General features: G+C 50.0%; 4 pseudogenes; 1 reads left to right on the top strand and 3 right to left on the bottom strand.

Moving 5' to 3' along the window:
- The window catches only part of LOC122125473, a 260,765-nt pseudogene that overhangs the window by 145,404 nt on the left and 87,398 nt on the right, over positions 1 to 27,963 (bottom strand).
- On the bottom strand, positions 253 to 8,390 carry LOC122125502 (annotated as a pseudogene).
- LOC122125487 lies at positions 11,469 to 11,712 on the top strand (annotated as a pseudogene).
- LOC122125858 overlaps positions 24,388 to 27,963 on the bottom strand; it is a 48,007-nt pseudogene continuing 44,431 nt past the window's right edge.

Raw genomic sequence — 27,963 nt, 5'->3', positions numbered from 1 at the left:
AACTGGGCCGGGCCAGCTCTCCCTCCTGGCTGACAGGCACAGGTTAGAGCCAAGACACTGCTTTACAGTTCAGACAGGTGTATACAGATCTGGAAAATACTGTCAGTTTTATGTTGTATATCAATTGGCTTTGAGACAATGCTATGTGCTCATCAAAAACATGGATGATTTTCCCAGGGCAGGGGTGTGGCTCAGTGAACAGTAAGAGGACTTGAGCAGTAGGAGGATGTGAATAATAGGAGGATGTGAACACTAGAGCCTCCACAGGCAGCCAGGGTCCTTGGCCAGCTCTGCCACGGCAGGCAGCATGCCTAGGGGTCAGGACACTCAGTGTGAGTGTTTAGGACTAATTGTCCTCACAGAAAAGGGCAGAGACCAAGGCCGCAGGACACTCCCCCCAACACCCACTAAGACCTGAAGGCCGACTGTTTCTACACCTTTATTTCTTTTTGAAAAGAGGGAAAAAAGGAATAAAATATAAACAGTACAGTTGACACAAATAAACCACCGGGGTGGGGGTGGGGGGAGGTAAGCGGAGGGAGGTGGGAGGCAGGTGGGGATGGGGTTCCCATCTCAGCAGCAAGAGGCAGTGACCCGGATGCTCACGTCTCTCTCTACAGGGCAGGAGTGGCGCCTTCCTCCTGGCTGCTGTCCATCCCACCGTGTGTCCCTCAGCCTTTGGGGGGGGCCGGGCGATGTCTCCCCAGGCTGCTCAGGGAACTTGAGTGTGTCCAGGTCTGGGATCAGGCCATGCACAGGGAGGGCTGTCAGCAACTCACTGGCTACATGAAGGAGGAGCTCAGGGAGGGCTGAGCCAAGGGTGGGCTGAAGGCTGGGCACTGGAGGCCAAGCACTGGCTCTTCTTCCAGCATCAGGCAAGAGACAAAACTGAAGGAACAGGAATGGGATGGCACAGAAGTCCAGCCTGGCCCTCTTGCGCCCCTGCCCAGGCCCCACCATCCTCTCCCCATCCACCAGCATGTCTGGCCCCCCAGCCCCTGCCTGGGCACTGCCACCCTCTGTCCCTCCCATCGCCTGCCTGGGCACCACCCACCCTCCCACCTGCCACCGCCCCCCACCCCCTACCTGCACCAGCCAAGGCCTCCTGGGCACCGTACTTGACGTCCACATCCTGGTCGTGGGTCAGCTTCTCTAAGACCGGCTTTTCCTCATTCTGCAGTGTGCTGGAAGCAGAGGGGAAAGGGCTGAAGCATGAGGCAGATGGCACCCACAGCTGGGAACTCAGTTCAGGCCTGGCCACCCCTGCCGAATTACAACTTGCATCTCCAGATGGCTAGCGATGCTGAGCCACCCCTCACCTCCCTTCCCTTCACACCCGCCTCCCCATAAGGCTTGCCAATGCCACTGCCGACTCCTCAGTCTACAGTGAAGCCGACACTGGGAGGAAGCAGCAGGGAGCAGTGGCAGCTGAACAGAGTGGTGCACATCTGGAATCCCAGCCACTGAGGAAGCCCTAGCAATAGCTGGGCGTGGTGGCACCTGTTATCCTAGCGGTGTGAGCAACATGCACAGACCAGGCAGCCTCGGCCACACATTCACTCTGTGAAATATATCCAAGGCAAAAAGCACTGGGGCATGGCTCAAGTGGCAGAATGCTTGCCTACCAAGGTCAACCCTCAGTATCACCACAAAGGAAGAAACAGTGTAGCTGGAGAGGAGCATAAGAACAGCGAGTCCCAGCTCACCTGTTGTCGAGGATGGGCCTGATCTTCTGCAGGGACTAGGCCACATTGAAGGGGACCTTGGCAACGGGGTCCACTCCCATGCGCATGACAGTGGGCAGCATGTACTTGGTAGTGATATCCTGCCCGCACACCTCCGGCAGAACCTGGCAAGCACGTGTACACAATCAGTACAGTCAGTGACTGGCACCTGGGCCCGGGTGGTGAGGCTGAGCAAAACCTCTCTGGCATCCAAAGGTTGCACACAACTGACACCACCTCCCCGAGACTATGATTTACAATGGGCTCAACTATGAACATGCAGCCAATGGTGTATCTCACACCAGCTCACCCATGCCCAGGCCAAGGGTGTCAGATGCCAGGAGTCCGCCACGCTCCAGATGTGTACCACTGGCCTTGGCCTCGGGCCTCTCCACTCCCAAGCTTGGTGTCACGGCAGGGATGTGCATGCCCCTCCCCTGGCAAGCCGGCTCCTGGGTACAGTTGGCACGTGTGCCGCACTCATGTTTATGCAGAAGATGGTGGTCATGCGGTGCAGGTAGTTGGGGTCTCCAGACATATCCAGCACCTTGGGGATGATGGTGGCATGTGCTGACTCCTTCCTGAACCTCTCCACCAGCTTCTTGAGGTTGCTGGTGGCTGCCTCACGAATGGCATAGACTGCACGGGGGAAAGTAAGGCCATAGGGGAGTTTTAGAGTGGGTCATGGCTCAAAGCCAGCCTTTCCCAGGGTTCAAACATCAGGGGGTAGGGCACAGACAGAACAGTGGCGTGGCCCCACCCCCTGGCTGCCAGCTTCTTCTGGCAGGACTCACCATGGTCCACCAGCATGCCATGCATAACGAGTTGAGTTTCTCATCAAAGAATTCCACTCCCTGCCAGAGGAGAGAGGTGGTGAGGGCTCCAAGGGTGAGGGAGGCCAGCCACCCTCCTCTCCCCTCCCCACCGTACCTGGCATGCCCTGGATCACACACCAGCTGCCCAGCCAGCAGGGGCATGTACTTGATGATGGCCAGCTGCACCCACCACTTGGCATCCTCGGCTAGCTCCACGATGGTGGGCAGCAGCGACTGGAGGCTGGATGCCCATCACCTCCTTCACACAGTCCAGGTTGGAGATGATGTTCAGCTGCTCCTCCGGGCACTGCAGAGGATGGGGCTCCACTGATGCCTAGCCCAAGGCGGCCCAGAATGGGTGGAGGGTGCGCCACCCCACAGTAACACCTTACAGAATTGCCATCTCCCCAGGGCCATTGCCCCAGCCCCAGGCTGGCCCTGGGGATATCCAATGGACTCCAGGATGGCCTTTGATCACCTGGTTGGGAGACTGGGGGAGAGGAGATTCACCTTGTCCTTCAGCTGGGCCAGGAAGAGGGGCAGGAGGTGCTCGATGGTGTTGTCTTTGACGAGGATGGGAGAGAAGCCCATGATGATGAAGGCCAAGGGGGACTTCACTTGCTGGTTGGCATATGACACCAGTTCCTGGGAGGGAGAAGGGAGGGAGGCCCCAGGTGACCTGCTTCAGCCTTCTCTGCACATGATTGACAGGGGGCATGAATGTGGGCTGCAGGGTATATGCCTCCATCTCCTTGGCTGCAGCCTGTGACCCAGGTGCCTGGGGCATTTCCACAGCCTATTCTGTGCCCTCTTTCCTGCCCAGCTGAATCCCTCCAGCAAACCTGTTACCTTGATGCATGGCAAGATCTGGCTCATGATCATGATCTCCCGACAATCTGCGGAGAGGTTCTCGCAGAACTCTGCAGGCCAGGGTGGGGGATGTGATGGAGCCGGCTGCACCTCCATCCTGAGTCCCCCTCCTTAAGCATGGGCCATGGGCACCCACCTTTCACCTTGTGGGAGGCCGCAGCCCTCAACTCGGCCTTGCAGTTCTTCATCAGGTTCTGGAAGGCGGGCACCAGGTCTGTCTTGGTGATCTCAGGCCCCACTGCTTTCTGGAGCTGTAAACCTGGAACCAGGAAGAGGCGGGGTGTGTGGAGTGAAAGAGGGTCTGGCAGCCTCTCTCCACAGCTATTGAGGCCAAAATCCAGGCAGAAGCGGTGCAGAAGTGTGGAGACTGGGCAGGCTGTTCTCCCCAGAGCCGGGCCTCATCCCCAGCAGCATGTGCTGAAGCCACAGACCTTAGTTCACATTATCCCAAGTGGGGCTTTCTGCGACTGGATCCAAAATTATGCCAGAAATGCACAGTTTGCCGCTTTTACATTTATACTAAAATATAGTGGGCTGAGTCACTAAATGGGCAGGGGAGCTAAGGAGATACATCTCCGAAGAGGGAAGAATGGCAAAGAAACACACGAGCAAATGCTCATCATCTCTGTGCATGAAGGAAGTACAAATCACAACCCTGAGATTCCATCTTAATCCAGTTAGATTGGCCAGCATTGTGAATTCGAACAAATGCTGGTGGGGATGTGGCGAAAAGGAGCCCTACTGTGCACCTGGTGGGAATGTGAACCAATGCAGCTACCCAGCACATCAGTCTGCAGGTTCCTCCAAATACTGAACACAGACCTTCCCTCCCACCCACTCCTGGGCATCTACACTGAGCATCATGACAAGGACACCTGCACACCCATGTTCACTGCCACAGTACTCACAATAGCCAAGATATGCAAACAGCCCAGATGCCCCACAGTAGATGAGTGGACCCACAAAATGTGGACAATGGAACTTTACACAGTCATTAGGAAGCATAAAATAATGTCATTTGCAAGGAAATGGATGGAACTAGAACAAATCATGTGAAGTGAGGTAAGTCAAGACTGGAGATAGATGGTGCATGTTCTCTCTGATATAAGGAAGTTAGATCTAAAATGCACTGGGATATGACAAATGCCACAGGATTCCAGAGACTCACACACAGTGAGACCAAAGGAGAGTAGTCTTAGGAGAGAATCACAAAGGCCCAATGCCTAAGCGTCTCTTCATATTTATATAAAATATTACACATACTAAAACAAAACCCAAAATGTGGAAACAAGATATATGTATATATATTTTGGTTTTAGCTTTTGATACTTCTGTGTTCTTTATCTGATAAAGAGTCTGTTCTCGGGTTATCTCCAGGAGGGTCCAGGAGGGAAAAAGGATGGAAAAAAAAGTGCATCCATGGAGCTCACAGGACACTGATGAAAGTGAACGGCACAACTCATGGGTAGAGATGGGAGGGAGGGGCTGGGAGGGAATGAGAGAACAGCGGACACTCACACTGTACAAAAGGAAATGTCCTCATTCTCTGACTCATGCATGCCATGGTAATCCCTCTGTACATCCCCTGCATAATAACAGTACACATGTATAAAATGGGCTGTGCACAGCAGCTCACACCTACAATCTAGCTAACTATACAGGAGGCAGAGTTAGGAGAATTGGAGTCCAAGGTTAGCCTAGGTAAAGGTCGAGATCCTAGCTGAAAAATAAATCCAAAGGCCTCAAGAAGGGGGGCACCTTTCCACGGAGCACAAGGCTCCACTTCACAGCCCCAGTTGCCAGTATAAACACACGTCTGGATGAATGTGTGCCTAGTGACTCTGCCTTTACTTGGTTGCCAGAGATGCCTTACTCTTGCTCCTGACCACCACTTGCTCCTGACCATCACCAGAGCCGATGGGTCCACACTAAGGGCACACACAAGGGTAGCCCACCAAGGACCTCATGCTCTTTTACCAGTGTAACTGGTATGGAGTGCGGGTGGGCAGCCCTGTTTCTACCTCAGCTCTTTGTCTGTCTGCAGCTTCCACTCCTGGGCAGGACAAAAGTCTCGCTTGGAGCCCAGGACAGAGAGCTTCACTTTCCCACCTTTCCAGGTCCTTGCCGTGTACAAAGCAGGGCAAGTGACAGCTTCCCAGTGTGAATGTGCCCACCTGACCCTGCCAAGATCCAGCCCTGGCTTCTCTGCCCATGAAGGTCAGGCTGCCCGTTCCCATGCAGGACATACTTGCGTCCCTCTTCCCTTCACCCTTGGCCCTGCCTGTCCACTACAGGCCTCACCCACCTCAGTGAACTTGTCAGCCACCATGTAGCACCAGGACTTGTTCTTGGCCTCCTGTTGCAGTGTGGTCATCACCAGGGCCTACAAAGCCTCCTGGGGCAGGAGCTGGGCAATGTTCACACATGCCTCTACCGCTAGCAACCGCACGGAGTCTTGGGGAGCAGAAGGGGTGCTGAGTGCCCACGGGGCATAAGGGCAGAGGGCACAGTGGCAGGATGGGGGAAGGTCCAAGGGGGGGGAGGACGAAGGGCGGAGCAGAGACACACCTGCTCAACAGAGGCTAGGTTGGAGAACATGGGGATGATCTCACTCTTGACATTGTCCAGCTCCAGGACCTTGGCGAACTCCCCCAGCTTGGAAGCTGCAGCCCGCTGCATCATGGGGGTGTCATCTGAGCAGAGGTTCTGGAAGTACCTGGGGATCCAGAGTGGCACTAGGCAGGAGGAACTCAAGGAACCCAGAGCGATCAGAGGGCATGGACCATTGGGCTCCATGGTTGCTGCCCAGGGCATTGGAGGCCTCACACAGGATAGGAGGAAGAGAGGGGGGGCCTTCGGCTTGGGCAGCTCAACGGAGCAGCAGGTAGGTTTACTGCACATTCAGGCACCCATGGAGGGGAGGGTACTGCCACTGAGGCCCAGCAGGTGAGCTGATCCGAGGATACAGCCAGGGGCAGTTGGGCAGGCGGTGGCAAGGGATCCCGGGACTCACTGGTGGAGCTCTGCCTTCACAGCGCCAGACACTCATGGGTAGCAGATGGAGAAGAGGCGGCAGGCTGAGGTGTGGGAGGCGAACCAGTCACCCCCCTCTAGCCATTTCACCAGGGGCACGAATTGGGCTACGAGGTCAGAGGGCTAGTGCTTGTGGGAGATGGCCCACAAGGACTCCACTACCTTTTCCCGCACCACCGTCTCCTCCAAGGTGGACAGAGACTCTAGTGGGGGCTGCAGGGGTGGGGGAGGGGTGGGTGGCACTGATGCTCTGCTCAGCCCTCCAGCCCTGAAGCCATCCCCCTGGACAGCAGCCCACCCCTCTACCATCCCAGCTCCATGGCTCCTGTCTCTGCCCCGGGGATGGGAGCAAGGATCACGCATGCCACTCACCAGCAGGCAGTGAACATACTCTGGACCCCCCACCAGGCCAGGGAAGGGTCCCAGCTGCTCAGCCAGGGCCAGAAAGACCTCATCCTCAGTGTAGATGGTATCTGTAGGGGCAGGGCATTCCCATCACAGCACACTCAGGGGCCCCGGTACCATGGTATCCTGGCCCCAAGATCGCAAGCTTGCTGTCAGAACGCAGAGTTTTCCCATATGGCCAGCACAGAGAACAAGATACGAGCTTGGGTTGGGTGGGGGAGCACTGCATGACAGGGCCACTCTACACCCCATAGGGTAGGGAGACAGAGTCCCATCCTGTGCAACACTGTGGCAAGCAGATTTCCTGTTCAGGTACAGCTTACACTCTCAGCACTGTTCTCCGCCAAAAATCCTTTTCTATCTGTTCAGACTCGTTCAGCTACTGCCTCCTGGAGCCTTTGCAGGCTGTCCCTCCCCCAGACTGCCCCAACCACCGTCCTCTGTGCCTGGCTTCTACCTGAAGACAGTGCCAAGCCCAGCCACAGTCTCAGGCCTCAGGGCTGGGCAGGGCAGGCCAGGGCAAAGGTGATCTCTGGGATTCTTCCATTCAGACCTAGGACTTACCAATGGAAGTACAGCACCCAGTGCTCAGAGCACCACCTCCAGAACTGCGACACTACACTGCTATACTTTAAGATGCCAGCCTGGCATTTTGCTCTACCCCACGATAATACTGCAGTAATCGCTAACAAAACCAATCCTGTATGTTCTGCTGGCGTGAAACTGAGGCTTCTGCTTTTCTGTCTGGACAGCACCACCTTTTCCCAAAGGACACGGCACCTGCCACATGCAACTGGAGATGCTCCCAGGCAGCAAGTCCAAAGAAGGGACCTAAAGTCCCTTGGGGCTCTGAGCCCATTGTGTCTGGATACCCGGCAGCTCTTGGTTTGAAGCTCCCACATTCCCCCCATCCCAAGCCCCAGTTCTTTCCATCCAGGCAGGCAGAACATTGATGAGACTGTCCTCCCAGCCAACACTTAGGTGTTAAACAGACTGAACGCTCTCCATATCTCTAATACGAGTAACACGACTGTGTCCTCCTGGCAGAGCCCAAGGCAGGTCTCAGGCTGGGAGTCTCACTCTGGTCTGCGGCTGCCTTCCAGCAGACTTTCGAGAGGACATTCTGCCTCCACCTTTCTCTTCCTCAGCCTTCCCCTCAACACAGTCCTGCAGTACATAAAGCTTGTCTATCTGCCCCTCAGCCTCTGTACCCCATCATCCAGGGCCCCTGCCATGGGCTTCTCTTATTAAGCAGAAGCCATCTCCAGGCACCCCCACAGCACAGGGCCCCAAGAGTGCCCACCTGTAAGGAAGGAGAGGAGTATACTTTGGGTCCTTTCTGCTCCAAGGGCCAAGGCGATGGTGGACAGCTTCTTGATGCTGTTGAGGTGAAGCTGAGGAGAGAATAAGGAGGGAGAATGTCAGTAATCCCAGACTCAAAGGAGCTCCACAGTGCTGGGAGCAGACGTTCAACACACCCACCATGCCCTCCTCTGACCTGGAGGGCAAAGTTCAATAGAAACAGCGCACTTTCCGAGTTCATGTACGATCATACACGCTGCCCACCACTGGCTACTACACCTCATACTCCACTTAGTAGCAGCCACTGCATAGCATGCATGCATGCATACTCTGGGCCAGGCCCTAGACAAGGCACATACACCTACGACCTCACTGAACCCTCAAAGCCATCGTATAATGTGTGAAGTGGCTCACAGCGTTAATCCTGTGAGGCTCAGCACAAGGCAGAAACTGGCCAGCTCACAGAGCTAAGAGGACGGCTAGTGGAACAGACATTTAAACACAAGACTTGTGGCTAACGGTGATGGTAAGAGAACAAACAATAGGATACTATTACTACAAAAACAAAAGTCAGGTATGCTGATGCACACCTGTAATCCCAGTACTCAGCAGACTGATGTGGAAGAATCATGACTTCAATCCAGCTTCGCGTACATTGTAAGATCTTTTCTCAAAATAGCAATGACCACATAGGGGCATCCACAGCTGTGCTGTGCGTAACACCATGGGTGAATGGGAACCCGAGACTGTAAAGGTGGGTCTGGGTGCACAGTTTCTGACTCATTAACTCCCTCTGGAATGCAGGCCATAGAACCTGAGCTTTGTTTCAGAAGAGGGCCCTGATAACTACTGGACCCAGAGTTTCCATCTCAGAGCCATTGCAGCAGAATCCTGACCAGTGTCTGACGGTAAATCCCAAGACTAATTACGGGACGGGTCCAGCCCCACGTGCCAACAGGAGGGCCAAAGAATGCAGACGGAGGTGCTGCTAGGCCCCGAGCCTGGCCCTGTCAGCACCCTGTCACACCCTTTCTGCTTGATCACACTTTGACACAGTCTTCCCCATCCAATGAAGTCTGTATATATATATATATATATATATATAGGACAAAACCAGAGGGTTTGGAGAGCTTCCAGAAAGCTGAAGATGTGAGGGTTCATGGAGCATAGGGGGTGTAGACAAAGCACTCGGCTCCTGGGGCCTTGCCATACACTTCTTTTCAGTGGCATCCTTATGGTAAACCCGTGAGGATTTGTCCCCGGTCCTGATTCCTTTGAGCTGATCAGCCCCACGTTGGGGCAGAGTAAGAAACACAGGCAAGCAACCTGGGACTTCACATCCGCAGCAGGGGAAGTTAGGGTGAGAAGTGAACCGAATTAGAGGTGCCGGACTGTGTCTGCTGTTGCATAAGGAAATACTCGGGGAGGGAGTTATGACTCTGGTGGTAGAGCACCAGCCAATGAACAAAAGCATCAGATACCCAGTTGAAGTTCTAGTCTCAGATAAAGAAAAAGAAAGAAAAAAAAAAGGAAATGCTTGCTTTCTACTGGGGAGAAATGATCCCACTTTTCAGGGCCACAGCTTTTCTGTTGACTGTGCTGGAAATGTGGAGAAAAATCAGGGAATTTTGTTTGTCTTTACACATGGGCTGTAAGCTATTTCCAAGTCCTGAGCCAGTGCTGGTGAATAGGAAAGTAGTGTCTGTGGGTGAGTGTTTCAACATCCCATGATAAGTTCACTCTGAATTGAGGGTGGGTCCTTGAGCAAACCACAGTGTCCTAGGCACCCCAGCTGGAGAAGACTCAGTACACACAGGGCACAGCCTGGGAACAGAGGCAGGGGGAGGCTGAGGATACATCAATAAGCCCAAGAAAATCAAGAACCATAACTGGGCCTGAAGTGAGGAGAGGAACTCAGAGGGATCCCCATAGAAGCTGTGAATGTAAGCCACTGGGTGAGGCTATTTGTCCCAGCAGTCCCAGAGAACAGGTGCATCAAATTCTCGTAGTGTGTTTACATGAAAGGAGAAGCAGCAGCGAGACCCTCCCTCCCCTGAAGAAACTAGGGTGGGAACAAGGGACACCTGTCGAGGGCAGCCTGCGTAGACAGGTTCCTAACCCGATAGCTCCAATTGGGACCACTGCAGTGGACTGCAAACCCTACCTTGTGTGCTTCTCCTGCCTAGCTCCAGTGCATGGAACACAATGATGTCATGTGTGCTGAGTGCAGCGACATCACTGAGACCAGCTAACCCTGGTGGGCACAGAAGGCCTCCTCCCCCAGGGTATGGCAGACCAGGAAGCTGCACTGAGGTGAAGAGTAGGCCCTACACCCCGGGAAAGAAAAGAGTGACTGAGAGCTTCTCTGCAGATGATCCTCTCATCAAGACATTTAAGCATCTCTTTGGGATCGCAATGGAACTGATGAACAGCTAGGTAAATAATGCAGCTGGGCTTAGTGACATGCACCTGAAATTCCAGCCCTGAGGAGGCTGAGGCAAGAGGATACTAGGTACAAGGCTAGCCTGGAATACAGAGTTGAGACCCTGTCTTCAAAAGCAAAAGAGGGGCTGGGGAGGTGGCTCGGTGATAGACTGCTTGCCTTGCATACAGGAGACCCTGGGTTTGATTCCTCAGCACCACATAAGCAGCAAAGGCTGGAAGTGGCACTGGGGCTCAAATGGTAGAGCCCTAGCCTTGAGTTGAAGAGCTCAGGGACAGTGCCCAGGCCGAGTTCAAGCCCCATGACTGACCACAAGAAAAAAGAATAGAAAATGAGGGGCTGAGAAGGTAGCTCAGTGGTAGACTGATTGCCTTGCATGCATGATGACTAGGGTTCAATTCCTCAGCATCAGCTAAGCAGAAAAAGCCAGAAGTAGTGCTGTGGCTAAAGTTGTAGAGTGTTAGCCTTGAGCTGAAGAGCTGAAGAACATCACCCTGTACCAGAGTTTAGGCCCAACAACTGACCGAAAAAAACAACAGAAAATGAAATATGTAGGCATATTCTCAAGAATATGTAGGTCCTTGAACACCGTCTACTGGGGCACTATTCACCACAGCCAAGAAACAACCCAGAAGCTCCATGGTGTCTGCAGAGAAATGAGTGACACTGAACATGGTCATGTGTAGCAAAGTCAGCCAGGTTCAGAGCAGTGGAGTCACAGGCCCAACTGTGGATTAATGCATAAAGAAGATTTAGCCTGGTCAGTCGGTGCTTGAGTCTCAGGCCAGAGGCATGATCTTGAGATGCCGCCCCTCCGGGTGCCTATGAGGACCTTTCATCAGAATTTTTGAGTCTGAGGCACAGTTCAGTGCCAGGATGATGAAAGCTGACATGGATGTTAATGCTGAAAATCAGATGGAACTGGAGGAAAAAGCACGACATTAATTAAGTGTTGGAACTCCAACACACACTTGAAGATCTCTCAGCAAGAGTAGGTGCAGTTAAGGAAGAAAACCTGAAGCTAAAATCAGAAGACCATGTTTTTGGACAATATATAGAAAACCTCATGTCTGCTTCTAGTGTTTTCCAAACAACTGACATGAAAAGTAAAAGAAAGTAAGAGATTTAGTTCCCTTCTCATTTACAGAATTGCTGGTTCTCTCTCCCTGTCTCTCTCCCTCTTTCTTTCTCTCCATCCCTTCCCCCACCCTCCTTCTCTCTCCCCTTTAAAACTAGGGAAGATTCCAAACATTACAGTACCTTTGTTTGTGGCTTCGTTGAATGTTTATTAAAATTCAAATCTAGGCAAAATTAACTACTTAAGAGGAGACTTCCATGAGTCTGTGTATTATGTTAGTCTAAGAAAATGTGCAGATGTGTTGTAAAGACTTTATAATTAGAATTGCATATATTTATGAAACTTGAAAATGAATGTTTTATTGAATTTGCTTTGCTATATAGGCTTAGTCTTTTATTACATGCTTACTTAATAAGATATACAAGAAAATAACCATGTTGTTAAAATGTGACCAAAGTCATGTACTGAATGCTCAGCTTTATGTATGTACCTGTTCACCATTGTGTGCCTCTCCTCCATCTGCCTCATCCTTCCCATTTACCTTCTCCTAAGTCAAGATAATTTCACATTTGTAAAAGTTCTTTGGATAGTAATCACCCGACAGCAATCTGATCTGTAAGTCCTGAAGTTAACCAAAACCTTGCCTAAAGTTTGTCAGTTGTACTTTCTAATAATAATATAGGACTGATGGTTTCTCTTTAATCATTTGAAAGCAGATTTGGACTATAAAGAGGATTGTTGAAACTAAATTATCAAATTGAGATCTGTTTAAAAACAAAGAACCAACTTGCTTTTGCACGAAATAACCCCCTTGCTATCTGAAAAGATAAGAATTTTGCTTATGGGCTGCGATGGTGGCTCAGTGGTAGAGTGCTTGCCTTGCATGTATGAGGCCCTGGGTTTGATTCCTCAGCACCACATAAGCAAAAAGAAAAAAGCCGGAAGTGGCGCTATGGCTCAGGTTGTAGAGGGCTAGCCTTGAGCTGAAGGGACAGCACCCAGGCCTAGAGATCAGGCCTCATGACTGGACTCCCCCCCCCCCCAAAAAAAATTTTTGGTTATGTATTGATTAGAAGTAGAAAGTCTGGGAGGAATACAGAGAAATAGGTAAAAATATAATGTGTTAAACATAGCAACCAACTCCAAATGTTTTCACTCCCAATTTGTATTGTCTCTGGCACAGAAGATATCTTCCAGGATATATATATATATATATATATATATGAAAATGGGTTAAGTTTGACTGATCTTACATACACCACATGCTATGTTATTCCAGCTCTAGGATTTGGTTGCAAGGTTTATTTGTTGTACCTAGTCAATGAACTGTTACCAAATTCCTTGAAGAGTATACTGGTAGTAGAATCATGAATGAGAGAATTTTATATGTATAATAATTGGTAAGCTCAGTATTTTTTTAAATTTTTTTTATTGTAAAGATACTATACAGAGGGTTACAGTTACGTTAGCAAGGTAATGAGTACAGTTCCTATTGAGTATTGTTTCCCCCTCCATTGTTTTCCCCCTACCATCCCTTCGCTCCCTACATTCCCTGATGTTCTTTTTTTTAAAAATTGTGGTTAAGTGAATACATAATTTCCCAAATTTCACAGTACTGTGGAATAATGATGCTCATTTAAAGTCACAAGTTCATTCTAACTTTCCTGGGGCAAATTGTCTATCAAAGTCTATAACATATAGTGGTGTACACTATACACCATACATGTGATCAGCAGCATGGGAAGCTCAGTATTTTTATCTCACTCTGTAAATTTAACTAATTGGTTGGTAGAATTTTAGTCATTCTCATAACAATTTCTAAAAATTTAGTTCATAGATTCCATTTGGTAAAGGAATCAATATCAGAGGTAATATTAAGTTATTAAGCTAGGAAATGAGATCCACTAATATAGCTTATGGTTATTAGATTTGAACTACTTTAATCATGGGATAATCTTATGTTCTAGTATAGGATTTCATAAATGACTTTAACTATATGAAGATGTAATTGTCATACTGCAAACATCCCTTTTGCATCCCTTTTGTGACCTAAATTTACAAATATTTAAAATTGTGTTGCATTTCTGCTTTGCTGTTTAATAAAAAGATGTTTCACACACACAAAAAAGAAGATGTAGTCTATTTCCATCACAAAGTACAACTAGGCCAGGAACAAGAAGGAAATCCTGTCATTTGCTGCCACATCTGTAGAACTACAGATCGCTGTGGGAAATGCAAGAAGTCAGACACAGAAAGGCAAATGCATGTTCTTGAAACAGACAAGAACAGGGCAGAGGAATTGTCAGCAAGACTAGGAGGGTCCAGGTGAGGAATGGAGTCACATGCAATGAGGTAGACCAGAAACCCAGGGTGAGGAGTCACTGCTCATCCTCTCCTGAGCACAGTGACAAATTTCTGCTTCAAAATCACCACTGCTAAGATGAAAATGAGTAGGGAATTAGAGAATGAAGCTACCTCCTCAGAAATGACCAGGCATGAAAAGAGATCACCCTGCTTTCAGGAATATGCATGAAATGCTTACCTCTAATCTCCAAATGAGTTCTCTGGGGATGAAAACATTTTTAGAAAAAAATGGCCATTGTTGCCAAAGAAATTCCTGCACAGAAATGTCTCATTCTATTTTCTTTCTTTTGTGCCAGTCCAGTGGTTTGAACTGGGCCTGGATGCTGTTGCTGAGCTTTTTTGTTCCAGGCTGGCACTCTACCACCAGAGAGTGGAGATAAGAATTGGAGATAAGAATCTCATGGGCTGAACAAGTTTACACTCCCACCAATAATGAAGTAAGCTTCCCTTCAGTCCACGTCCCCTCCAGCATCTGTTGTTATTGGAGTTCTTGATTTTTGCCATTCTAACTGGGGTGAGGTGTTATCTCAATGTTGTTTTGATTAGCATTTCTTTTATGGCTAGGGAGGTTGAGCATTTCTTCATGTGTCTGTTGGCCATCCTTCTTTCCTCTTCAGAGAAGTTTCTCTTTAAGTCTTTAGTCCACTTATTTATTGGGCAGTTGTTTCTTTGAAGATTTGTTGTTGGGGGATTTAATTTTTTGAATTCCAGGTATATTTTAGATATGAGACCCTTGTCTGTTGTATAGCTAGTGCAGATCTTCTCCCAATCTGTGGGCTTTCTATTGATCTTGCTAGCTATGTCCTTTGCCATGCAGAAGCTCTGCAATTTCATGCAATCCCATTTGTCCAACCTTTCTTTGATTTGTTGTGTTTCTGGATCTCTATTAAGAAATTTTCTGCCTGTGCCAAGGAGACCGATGGTTTCTCTTATTCCATCCTGTAATATTTTCAGAGTGTCTGCTTTGACTCCAAGGTCTTTGATCCATTTGGAGTTGATTCTGGTGCAGAGTGATATATAAGGATCTAGTTTTAGTTTTCTACAAGTAGTTAACCAATTTTGCCAACATCATTTACTGAAGAGACTGTCGTTCTTCAATTCTATTTTTTTTTTTTGCTCCCTTATCGAAGATTAGATGGCTATACATCTGTAGGTTCATTTCTGGGTTTTCAAACTGTTCTTTCTGTTAAGGATTATTTTTGCTATTCGGGTCTTTTATTGTTCCATATGAAATTTTGGATTGCCTCTTCTATTTCCTTGAAGAATGAGGTTGGAATATTGATAGGTATCACATTGAATTTGTACATAGCTTTGGGAAGTTTTGCCATTATCCAATCCAGGAGCATGCGAGTTTTTGCCACTTTCTACGTTCTGTTTTGATTTCCTTTTTCAAGTTTTTAAAGTTTTCATCATAGAGGTCCTTCACTTCTTTGGTTAAGTTAATTCATAGGTATTTTATTTTTTGTGGGGCTATTATGAATGGAGTTGCTTTCCTAATTTTAGCCTCACTTTTCTCCATGTTAGCATACAGAAAAGCCATTGATTTTTGAGGGTTAATTTTATACCCTGCTGCTTTGCCAAAGTTTTGAATCAGCTTGAGTAATTTGGGAATGGAGTCTGTGGGATTCTTTAAATACAAGATCATGTCATCTGCAAATATGGAGAGTTTTATTTCTTCTTTCCCTATTTGGATCCCCTTTATGTTTGCATCTTGTCCTATTGCTGTAGCTAGGCATTCTAATACTAGATTGAAGAGCAGTGGAGAGAGTGGACATCCTTGTCTCATTCCTGAGTTTAGAGGAAATGGCTTTAGTTTTTTACCATTAAGTACAATGCTGGCTGTAGGTTTGTCATATACAGCCTTTATTGTATTGAGGAAGGTCCCATGGATTCCTAATTTTTCCAGAACCTTTATCACAAAGTGGTGTTGGATCTTGTCAAATGCTTTTTCTGCACCTATTGAGAAAACCATGTGGTTCTTATCCTTGCTCTTGTTGATGTGATGAATTATATTAATTGATTTGCGTATATTGAACCAGCTTTACATCCCTGAAATGAATCCTGTTTGATCGTGGTGTATGATTTTTTGGATGAATTGTTGAAGTTGGCCAAACTTTTGTTTAGAAGTTTTGCATCAATGTTCATCAAAGAAATGGGTCTATAGTTCTCTTTCTTTGATGAGTCCCTGCCTGGTTTTGGGAAGAGGGTTATGATGGCTTCATAGAATGAGTTCGGTAGTGAACTTTCTCTTTCAATTTCATTGAAGTGTTGGAGGAGTATTGGTGTGAGTTCTGCTTTGAAGGCCTTGTAGAATTCCACTGTAAAACCATCTGGTCCTGGACTTTTCTTAGATGGGAGGACTCTTATTGCTGTTTCTATTTCAATACTTGATATGGCCCTGTTAAGATGGTTTAACTCATCTTGGTTTAGTTTCGACAGGACATTTTTTTTTGTGCAGTGAGTCCCTGCTGTTCTCTCATTCCCTCCCAGCCCCTCTCTCCCGTCTCTACCCACGAGCTGAGCAGTTCACTTTCATCAATGTCCAGTGAGCTCCATGGATGCACTTTTTTCCATCCTTTTTCCCTCCTTGGACCCTCCCAAACATAACATGAGAACAGGCTGTTTATCAGATAAAGAACACAGAAAAATCAAAAGCTAAAACCAAAATATATATATGTATTTTGTTTCCACATCTTGGGATTTGTTTCCATATGTGTAATATTTTATATGAATATGAAGAGACGCTTAGGCATTGGGCCTTTGTGATTCTCTCCTAAGACTATTCTCCTTTGGTCTCACTGTGTGTGAGTCTCTGGAATCCTGTGGCATTTGTCATATCCCAGTGCATTTTAGATCTAACTTCCTTATATCAGAGAATGTGCACTGTTAATCTCCAATCTTGACTTACCTCACTTCACATGATTTGTTCTAGTTCCATCCATTTCCCTGCAAGTGACATTATCTTATTCTTTCTAATGGCTGTGTAAAGTTCCATTGGCCACATTGTGGGTCCACTCATCTACTGTGGGGCATCTGGGCTGTTTCCATATCTTGGCTATTGTGAGTACTGTGGCAGTGAACATGGGTGTGCAGGTGTCCTTGTCATGACGTTCAGCGTAGACGCCCAGGAATGGGTGGGAGGGAATGTCTGTGTTTAGTATTTGGAGGAACCTGCAGACTGCTGTGCTGAGTGGCTCTACTAGTTCACATTGCCACCAGCTGCACAGTAGGGCTCCTTTTCTCCACATCCCTGCCAGCATTTGTTCGAATTCACAATGCTGGCCAATCTAACTGGATTAAGATGGAATCTCAGGGTTGTTGTGATTTGTACTTCCTTCAAGCCCAGGAATGATGAGCATATCCTCCTGTGTTTCTTTGCCATTCTTCTCTCTTCTGAGAAGTCTCTCCTTAGCTCCCCTGCCCATTTAGTGACTCAGCCCACTATATTTTAGTATAAATGTAAAAGCGGGAGAGTCTGCATCGCTGGCATGTTTGTGGATCCGGTCACAGAAAGCCCCACTTGGGACAGTGCGAACTAAGGTCTTTGGTTTTGGCACACGCTGCTGGGGACGTGGCCTGGCTCTGGGGAGAGCAGCCTGCCTAGTCTCCACACCTCTGCACCACTTCTGCCTGGATTTTGTCCTCAATAACTGAGAGAGGCTGCCAGACCCCCTTTCGCTCCACACATCCCGCCTCTCCCTGGTTCCAGGTTGACAGCTCCAGAAAGCAGTGAGGCTTGAGATCACCAGGACAGACCTGGTGCCTGCTTTCTAGAAGCTGATAAAGGACTGCGAGGCCAAGGTGAGGACCGTGGACTCCCACAAGGTGAAAGGTGGGTGCCCGTGACCCATGCTTGAGGAGGGGGGGCTCAGGGTGGAGGTGTAGCCGGCACCATCTCATCCCCCGCCCTGGCCTGCAGCGTTCTGCGAGAACCTCTCTGCAGATTGTCAGGAGAAAGTGATCATGACCCAGATCTTGCTGTGCATCAAGGTAACCGGATTGGAGGAGGGAGTCAGCTGGGCATTAAAGAGGGCCCAGAACAGGCTGTGGAAATGCCCCAGCCACCTGTGTCATAGTCTTCAGCCAAGGAGATGGAGACAGGACCCCTGCAGCCCGCCCCCAAACCCCCTGCCAATCATGTGCAGAGGAGGCTGAAGCAGGTCCCCCTGGGCCTCCCTCCCCTCTCCCTCCCAGGAACTGGTGTCAGATGCCAACCAGCACGTGAAGTCTGCCCTGGCCTCTGTCATCATCGGCCTCTCTCCCCTTCTGGGCAAAGACAACACCATTGATCACCTCCTGACACTCTTCCTGGCCCAGCTGAGGGACAGGTGAGTATTCCCTCCCCGAGTCCCCCACCCAGGTGATCGATTGCCATTGCGGAGTCCAGCAGGTATCCCCAGGGCCAGTTTGGGGCTGGGGCAGTGACCTTGGGGAGATGGCAGGTCTGTAGGGTGTTGCTGTGGGGTGGCACACCCCTCCCCCCATTCTGGGCCGCCTTGGGCCAGGCATCACTGGATCCCCATCCTCTGCAGTCCCTTGAGGTGCGGCTGAACATCATCTCCAACCTGGACTATGTGAAGGAGATTTTCACCATCCGGCAGCTGTCCCAGTCGCTTCTGCCAGCCATCGTGGAGCTAGCCCAGGACGCCAAGTGGCAGGTGCATTTGGCCATCATTGAGTACATGTCCCTGGTGGCTAGGCAGCTGGTGCGTGATTCAGGGCATGCCGGGTAGGGCAGGGAGGGGAGAGGAGGCTGGCTATCCTCCTTCACCCTCTGAGCCCTCACCACCTCTCTCCTCTGGCAGGGAGTGGAATTCTTTGATGAGAAACTCAACTCATTGTGCATAGCATGGCTGGTGGACCATGGTGAGTCCTGCCATAAGGAGCTGGCAGCCAGTGGGCGGGGCACGCCACTGTTCTGTCTGTGTAGCCCCCTGCTGTTGGAACCTTGAGGGATGCTGGTGCTGAGCCCTGACCCACTCTAACACTCCCCCATGGCCTTCCTGTCCCCCTTGCAGTCTATGCCATCTGTAAGGCAGCCACCAGCAACCTCAAGAAGCTGGTGGACAAGTTCAGGAAGGAATGGGCCCATGCCACCATCATCCCCAAAGTGCTGGCCATGTCCGGAGACCCCAACTACATGCATCGCATGACCACCCTCTTCTGCATAAACGTGAGTGTGGCTCGCGCCCCAACTGCACCCAAGAGCCGGATTGCCAGGGGAGAGGCACACACAGCCCCGTCGTGACACCAAATTTGGGAGTGGAGAGGCCGGGGGCCAGGGCCAGCTCTACACATCCAGAGCTGGGTGGACTCCAGGCCTCCGGCACCCTTGGACTGGGTGTGGGTGACCTGGTGTGAGACTCACCGTTGGCTGCGTGTTCAGAGTTGAGCTCATTGTAAATCGTAGTTGCGGGGAGGTGGTGTCAATTGTGTGTGCCTTTTGGATGCCGGTGAGGGTTCTTGCCGCCTCGACACCCGGGCCCAGCTGTCAGGCACTGACTGTACTGATTGTGTGCCCGTGCTTGGCCAGGTTCTGTCAGAGGTGTGCAGGCAGGACATCACCATCAAGCACATGTTGCCCACCGTTGTTCGAATGGCAGGGGACCCCGTCACCAAAGTCCGCTTCAATGTGGCCAAGTCCCTGCAGAAGATCAGGCCCATCCTCCACAACAGGTGAGCTGGGACTCGCTGTTCTTATGCTCCTCTCCAGCTACACTGTTTCTTCCTTTGTGGTGATTCTGAGGGTTGACCTCACTTGGCAAGGATTCTGCCACTTGAGCCATGCGCCCAGTGCTTTTTACCTTGGTTATATTTCACAGAGGGCATGTGTAGGCCCAGGCTGCCTGGTCTGCGCATGCTGCTCACACTGCTAGGAATAAGGGTGCCACCACACCCAGCTATTGCTAGGGCTTCCTCAGTGGCTGGGATTCCAGATGTGCACCACTGTCTTCAGCTGCCACTGCTCCCTGCTGCTTCCTACCAGTGTCGGCTTCACTGTAGACTGAGGAGTCAGCAGTGGAGGTGGCGAGCCTAATGGGGAGGGGTTGTGGAGGGAAGGGAGGTGAGGTGTGGCTCAGCATGGCTAGCAGTCTGGAGATGCAAGGGGGTGGCCAGGCCTGAACTGAGTTCCCAGCTGTGGGCCCCATCAGCTTCAGGCTCCATCCCTTTCCCCTCTGCTTCTAGCACCCTGCAGAGTGAAGTCAAGCCAGTCCTGGAGAATCTGACGCAGGACCAGAACTTTGCCCAGGAGGCCTTGACTGGTGTGGGCTGTGGGTGGGCGGGCAGTGGCAGGTGGGAGGGGTGGTGGTGCCCGCACAGGAGCCCAGGAGGGCCAGAGTGTGGCAGTGCCCATGCAGGGTCTGGGGGCCAGATAGGCAGGTGGATGGGGAAAGGGTGGTAGGGCCTGGGCAGGGGCACAAGAGGGCCAGGCTGGGCTTCTGAGCCGGCCCATTCCTGTTCCTCCAATTCTGTCTCTTGCCTGATGCTGGAAGAAGAGCCAGTGCTTGGGCCTCCAGTGCCTGGCCTCCGGCCTAACCTCTGCTCAGCCCTCACTGAGCTCCTCCCTCAAGGAGCCAGTGTGTCGCAGACAGCCCTCCCTGTGCATGGCCTGAACCCAGACCTGGCCCCATGCAGGTTCCCTGAGGTCCCTGGGGAGACGGCACCTGGCCCCCTCCCAAAGGCTAGGGACACGCGATGGGATAGACAGCAGCCAGGAGGAAGGTGCCACTCTGCCCTGTAGGGAGAGACGCGAGCATCCAGGTCACTGCCTCTTGCTGCTGAGATGGGGACCCCATCCCCACCTCCCTCCCACTTCCCTCCCCTTCCCTCCCCCCACCCCCTATCCTGGTGGTTTATTTGTGTCAACTGTACTGTTTATATTTTATTTCCTTTCCCCCTCTTTTCACAAAGAAATAAAGGTGTAGAAACACTTGACCCTCAGGTCTTAGTGAGGGTTGGGGGGAGTGTCCTGGGGCCTTGGTCTCTGCCCTTTTCTGTGAGGACAATTAGTCCTAAGTGCTCACACTGAGTGTCCTGACCCCTAGGCATGCTGCCTGCTGTGGCAGAGCTGGCCACGGACCTGGGCTGCCTGCGGAGGCCCTACTGTTCACATCCTCCTATTATTTACATCCTCCTACTGCTCAAGTCCTCTTACTGTTCACTGAGCCACACCCCTGCCCTGGGAAAATCATCCATGTTTTTTGATGAGCACATAGCATTGTCTCAAAGCCTGGGTTTCCCACTGGGTACGGCAAGCATTCCCAAGGCCCCTGTGGTCGAGGACATCAGTGTGAGTCTCCTTTACAGCTTTATATCTTTGTTGTTGTTTTTTTTTTTTGGTTACTCATGTGTATTAAACTCTGGTCCTGGCTGCTGGACCTCAGCTCATCAGCTGAGAGCGAGCACTCTACCACCTGAGCCATAGCCTCACTTCTGGTTTTCTGGTGGTTTATTGGAGATATGAGTCTTGTGGACTTTCCTGCCCTGGCTGGCTTTGAACGGTGATCCTCATATCTCAGCCTTCTGAGTAGCTAGGATGTCAGGAGTGAGCCACCGGCACCTGGCTAGGTTTGTGTCTTTTAAAGTCTGTATTCTACTTGAGAAAAACATATTTACATTTCTTGTCTGGCTTGTTTTCCTTCCCAAGATGTATGATGAAATACAGTTTCATCCATTTTCCTGCAGGTGCCAGGCTTTGTTCTTCATGGAAAGTTGTTTTTTTAGCAGAACAGACAAATATATGAGATAGAAAGGAGTAGACGGCAATAGATAGCATATGAAAAATTTGGAGCTATTTGGTGGTGGGGAATTGATATACAGCATAAAGCAGACAGTATTTTCAGGATCTGTATACACCTGCCTGAACTATAAAGCTGTGACCCAGCTCTACCCTGTGCCTCTCAGCCAGGAGGGAGAGCTGGCCTGGCCCAGTTATAAACCAGCACTGCATAGAGATGACATTTCACCAGCCAAGACTGAAAACTGAAAGTTCAGGGTGGAAAACCATGCCAAGCAAATGGGAACTGACCTGAAAGGGAGCCCCAGTTGCTTGTCCCATGAGAGCAGGGGAGACATCAAACCCAAGTTAGGCTGATGAGATAAAGACTGTCACCCTCTGCTGACAGACAGCGAGCCAGTTCACAGATGCCTACTGCTGCCCTGGTTTCATGAGCTAGTACTACTGGAGGCCGTAGACCCTTAAGTCCAGGCCAAGTTAGAATGTTGGCTTAAGACCCCTCTCATAAAGTGATAGGCGGTCGAGCCCAAAGTCAGCCATAAGACTTAAGGATCAAATGAAGGAACAAGTTTACAAATTCAAGAATCAAAACCATAGCACAACTTTCCAGAACCTCTGGGATGCAGCAAAAGCTTCTCAGGGAATTTACAGCTATTTGGGCCTGGCATGAAAACAGGTGTCTCAAATGCAATCAATGATGAAGCACAATATGAAAGCAAACCCAAAACAGTGGATAGAAATACAATCATAAGGTCTGGGAAGGTGACTCAGTGGTAGAGCACTTGCCTTGCATGCTTGAGGCCCTAGGTTCAATTCCTCAGCACCACATAAGCAGGAAAAAAAAGCTGGAAGTGGAGCTGTGTATCATGTGGAAGACTGCTAGCCTTGAGCTAAAGAGCTGAGGTACAGTGCCCAGGCCCAGAGTTCAAGTCTTAGAACTGGAAAAAAAGAGAAGGGACACTTTGGGTAAGAAACTTTGGGGACACATGGCTTACACACCGCTGAGGTTGTTTACAGACAGTCATCTCAAGTTGGGTCTCAGTGTCTCCTGCCGGCCTACTGGGATCCAGGAGAGGTAAGTGACTGCACCACTCCCCTGCCCCCTGGAGAAGCACCAACATGAAAGTGAAAAGTGTCTTGATAATTGTCACATGGGGGAAAAGAAAAAGTTTACTAAGAACTTGGCTTGCCACCCCAGGTGAAGGGAAAATCAACACTCCCTTGGGAGACGATCTCGGCTGCCGCCCTCCTGGACCCCTATGTAAGGAGCCCTCTGAAGCTCTGAGGTTCCCATGTGTGTCTCAGAAACGACCGCCCTGCCACGCACATCCTGAGAGAAGAGGCGAGCACTTGTGTTCACTGCCACTGGAGAGGCCAGCCTGCAGGAGAGACCCCAGGTTCCACACTCTGGGTAAGGAATCACCTTAGGAGCAGGGATTCTGGATTGAACCCGGATGCATGACAAAGAAACAGGGCAGGATAGGAATGGGCTTGGACAGTGAAAAGAACTGGGGTTCGAGGCCCCCCCACCCCCAAGCCCTGTGGGTTCCTCATTTCCTCTTCCTCACAGAGTCTGTCCTGGTTTATGACAAGTGAGGAGGAATCCTGATTGTCCAGGGGCTGGGGAAGGTGTGTTCACATCAGTGACTCTAGAATGGAATTTGCACCTAAAATTGCCCCCCTCCGCCTTCACCCGCACCATCCCCACCACAGACCTGGTTCATCTTCCTGGTATTTCTTCTGTGAAATGTGGGCTCCGTGTTGAGGAAACGGTGACACCTGGGACCCACTCCCCCAGCCAGTGTATTGAGGTATAAGTGCATGTGACCCCAGGAATGTGTCACGCATGTTTCTAGTTTCTTTCTTTAGTCAGTCAGAGAGCTTGAACTCGGGGCTTGCCCATGTTCCTTGAGCCCTTTTTGCTCATGGCTAGGCCTCTACCACTTTGAGCACAGGTCTACTTCCGGTTTGCTGGTGCTTAATTGGAGAGAAGAGTCTCACAGACTTTACTTCTCTGGTCTGGCTTTGAATTGGGCATCCAAGGTCTCAGCCCTTGAGTAGCTAGGATTACAGGCTTGAGCCACTAGGGCCTTGCTTGTTTAGAATCTTAGATCTGATTCTACAGAGGAGAAATGTAGCTGCCTTCATCTCAGAACCTGACTCACCTTCCCTTAATGCCATTTCTCCAGGTTCACCCATTTCCCTGAACATGCCGTCTTCCTCTTCCCCACGGATGAATAGAATTGGATTTTTCCTAATACATGAGAGACAGTAGGACAGTATTTCCAGTGGTGTGAATGCGGGATGGAGAATGTTGAGTTCCCTTGGCACCATGAAGGCCTCAGTTTCCCAAGCCAGAGCCTCTGAATGAGACTCAAGGAACAGAGAGGATGGGAGATGCCCATGTGTCTATGGGGGTGATCCTCTTAGGCCAGTCTGTGGTTGGGTTTGTGGGTAATTTATCTCTTCTCTCCCATTATCTATTCCTTTCCTGCATGGGGAACAGGATGAGAGCCACAGACTTGATTCTTAGGCACTTAATTGTGGCCAACTTCCTAAGTCTTCTGTGTAGGAGTGTTCCCCAAACCATGGTGGCTTTGTGCTGGAGAATTTTCTTAAATGATGTGGGGTGCAAAATTGTCTTCTATCTTCACTGAGTGGGCAGGGTGGTGTCGATTGTTAGAACTTGCTCCCTGAGCATCTTCCTTGCTGTCAGCATCAGTCAGGGAGACTCCAGGTGGGCAGGGCTGAAGGGGAGAGCCCACAAGCACATTGTCTCCACAGTGTACCTCAGCTGGGGGGGATCTTCCTCCTCCTGAGAATTGTTTGTCTCATGTACATGATCGGACCCAAAGCACATGACAATATAACGAGCTTAAAAGCCTATGGATACTGTTCTTCCATGTGTAATGATCCAGTTGCTGACGTGCTGCACGTGGCCATACTCTCGGTGCCTGATGTTCTGTGTCTGGGGCTCATGCTCTGGGCCAGCACCTCCATGCTCTTCATCCTGTACAGACACAAGCAGAGAATGTGACACATCCAGAGGACCAGTGTCTCCACCAGAGCCCCTCTGGAGTCCAGAGCCACCATAAGCATCCTCCTCCTGGTGAGTGCCTTCGTCTCCTTATATACCATGTCCTGCATCTGTCAGATTTGCTTATCTGTAATTTACAACCCCAGCCCTGTGCTGCACCATATAGCAGAATTTGCTATGGGCTGTTTCCCAGCCCTCAGCCCTTTCCTGCTCATGAGCGGACACTCCATTCCCTGCAGCTTCCTCTTCTCCTGCACAAAGAAGAAAGTGGTTCTCCCCTGAGGACCACCAAGCTGGCATCTCTGCTGAGCTTTGCTTGGCCATTCAACAATCTCCACACCTAGATAAAAGTCATCTGCTGAGAGATAGAGGAGTGCGCACATGTCCACACCTATTCATTTGTGTGCTATATATCTCTGTGTGTGTTCATCTGTCTCTGTTTTGCTGGCCCACAGAATTATATGAATGTGGAAATATGAGATTTTGAATAATGCTTATTAGGTCATGTCAAGTTCCTCCCGAGGATCTGCCCCATTAATTGGTAGTCGTGTCAAATTCAAGATATACTGGTTAAACTCACTTAACAGGTTTTCCTAATTACATTTTGAGTCTTTTGATTTTTTTTCTTTCTTTCGTAATAGTTCCCTATGCAATGAAGCAAATAATTCTTAAAGCCCTTTCTGTTCTGGAGAAGAAAATAGTTGGAAAGAAAATATCAGCTGGCAATTGTTTCTAACATATTTATAAGATGATTTCTATGTTGCTTTGTATGTCCTTCCTCCATGGTATAACCCATGCTTTCACTGTATTTGATGTTGGTATAATTTGTGGAGGGGGAGGGAAAAAAACAAATCTTTTAACTAGGCATACAGGTGGGCCCATTGCAACAATGAGATGTACAGTTGTTATGTGGAAAAATGAACTTTACAACTTTGGTGTGGGGGAGAATCGGGTTGGGGGAGGGCGGGAGTATGGGAAGGGATGGGAAGGGGAAACAAAGAGGAGGCAACAATGCTTGATAGGAAACCTACTCGTTAACTTGCCCATATAATTGTAACTCCTCTGTAGGGTATTCTCACAATAAAAAAAAAATAAAGAAAAGAAAATAGCAGCTGGGTGTGGTGGTTTATGCCTGTGTTCTGAGTTCATGAGGAGGCGAGATCTAAGGATCACATTTCAAAGCCAGTCTAGGCAGAAAACTCTCTGAGACTCTCATCTCCAATAAACCACTAAACAAACAAATAAACATGGAGGTGGTGCTGTTGCTGAAGTGGTAGAGCATTAACTTTGAGCAAAATCTTCCCAGGGACAGAATGGAGGCCCAGATTTTAAGCCCCAGGCCTGGCACAAAGAAGGAAAGTGAGAATGAGGGACACAGACACACAGACAGAGACAGACAGAGAAGAGAGAGGGCAAGCCAGCAAAGAAGGAAGGAAGGAGGGAAGGAAGGAAGGAAGGAAGCAAGGAAGGAAGGAAGCAAGCAAGGAAGGAGGAAGGAAGCAAGGAAGGAGGAAGGAGGGAAGGAGGGAGGAAGGAAGGAAGGATTAAGGAAGGAAGGAAGGAAGGAAGAAAGGAAGGAAGCAAGAAAAAAAGGGAGTCCTGCTGGTGTACCACTGACCACAAATATTAAGGCTCCTTCCTGACAGTTACTCCCTTCGTCTTGTCCATGCTTATTTCTTCCACATAATTTATTTTCACAACTCTTTCTTTTCCTTGGCAGTCTATGTTACATATCTCTAGACTCTCTGCTAATTCAACAAGGACATCAAGTGTACATTTGAAAAGCACTTTTTAAATATAAAGTTGTTTTTAAAACACGAAGGCTCCTTGAGAAAGTCCCTTGCTTGGCTATTGTGACATTTCCTGCAGTGCTCCTCATGTCTCTTGTTATGAGGTCACTTTACCACAGCTTCTGGGGTGCAGGTCAGGGTTGCTGTGCTGAATATGAGGAGGGGCCTCCGGTCCAGGGCTCTCCACCTCCAGCCTTCTGTTCTCAGGAATGAATTGCAGGGTGACAGCAAGCCAGAAGTAGCACTGATTTCCCGGGGACAGTCAACAACCCTGAGCACAAAGCTCAGGAATAGGACCCAGGCCCTGAGTTCAAGTCCTAGGACCGGCACAGAAAAGGGAAGCAAGCAGATGGCAGGCCTGCCTCCAGGAGCCATCCAGGGACTATGCCGGGTGCTGTGTGGACTGTGGGCTCCGAGCCAGGTGCCTCCTCCTGATCCTGAAGTTCCCACAGCCACCCCACCGCAGAAAGGCTTGAACCACAGGTCCCGTCCCTGCACTCCCTCCCCCCACACTTGCTTTAGCCAGATTCCCTCCATGCCCCATGCCCTTAATCCAGCCCAAAGTCATTCCACCCAGCACACGCATGCTCTGGGCTCCATAGGGAGCTGTCTGGTGTCATCATTAACCTCACACACACCTGGTCCTCTCCTGACCCCTGGTGTTCCCGTCCCCATGGGTCTTCCCCGTCTGTGTCACCTTGGAGAGTGTGGATGTGGACTTAGCCTCCTGACCTAGGGGCAGCGCGTGTCCTCCACCTGCTCCCTGCCTTGTGAGGGGACACAGGCATTCACTGCCCCCAACCCACCCCCTCTCAGCACCCGATCCCCATCAGCACCCCACCCTCCACCCACCTCACACTCTGTCTTGAGCATGATCCAAATCCAAGACAACCCAAGCCCTGCACTACCCCTCCCCCACAGCGCTCAGCAAGCTCCACGTGCTTTTCCTCTTTTATTTTTTGGTTGACCTTGGGGCTTGAACTCTGGGTCTAGGTGCTGTCCCTCAGCTATTCAGCTCAAGGTTAGGCTCTGCACCCCATGCACCCCTGCAGTACACTGGATGCACAGATACCCATCGTCATGCTGACATGCAGCCCTGTCTGGACTCATTACTTCTGGAGAGTTCCCACATTTAGGAGGTTTTTCTCTGCTGCGGACCGGCTCTGTCGGGATGACGGAGGACACCTAGTGGAGGTAACTGGAATAGGTGGGGAGATGGCAAACAGACAACTCACACACAAGAGGCTTTGTCGGGACGACAGAGGACACCTAGTGGAGGTAACTGGAATAGGTGGTGAGATGGCAAACAGACAACCCACACACAAGAGGAGTGAATGCTGAGTGCGATTTAATGCAGACGATAA

The sequence above is a fragment of the Dipodomys spectabilis genome, unplaced genomic scaffold, assembly GCF_019054845.1.
Source record: "Dipodomys spectabilis isolate Male_0828 unplaced genomic scaffold, ASM1905484v1 ptg000266l, whole genome shotgun sequence".
In the NCBI taxonomy this organism is placed as follows: Eukaryota; Metazoa; Chordata; class Mammalia; order Rodentia; family Heteromyidae; genus Dipodomys; species Dipodomys spectabilis.
This window is presented reverse-complemented; position numbering and strand designations above follow the sequence as displayed.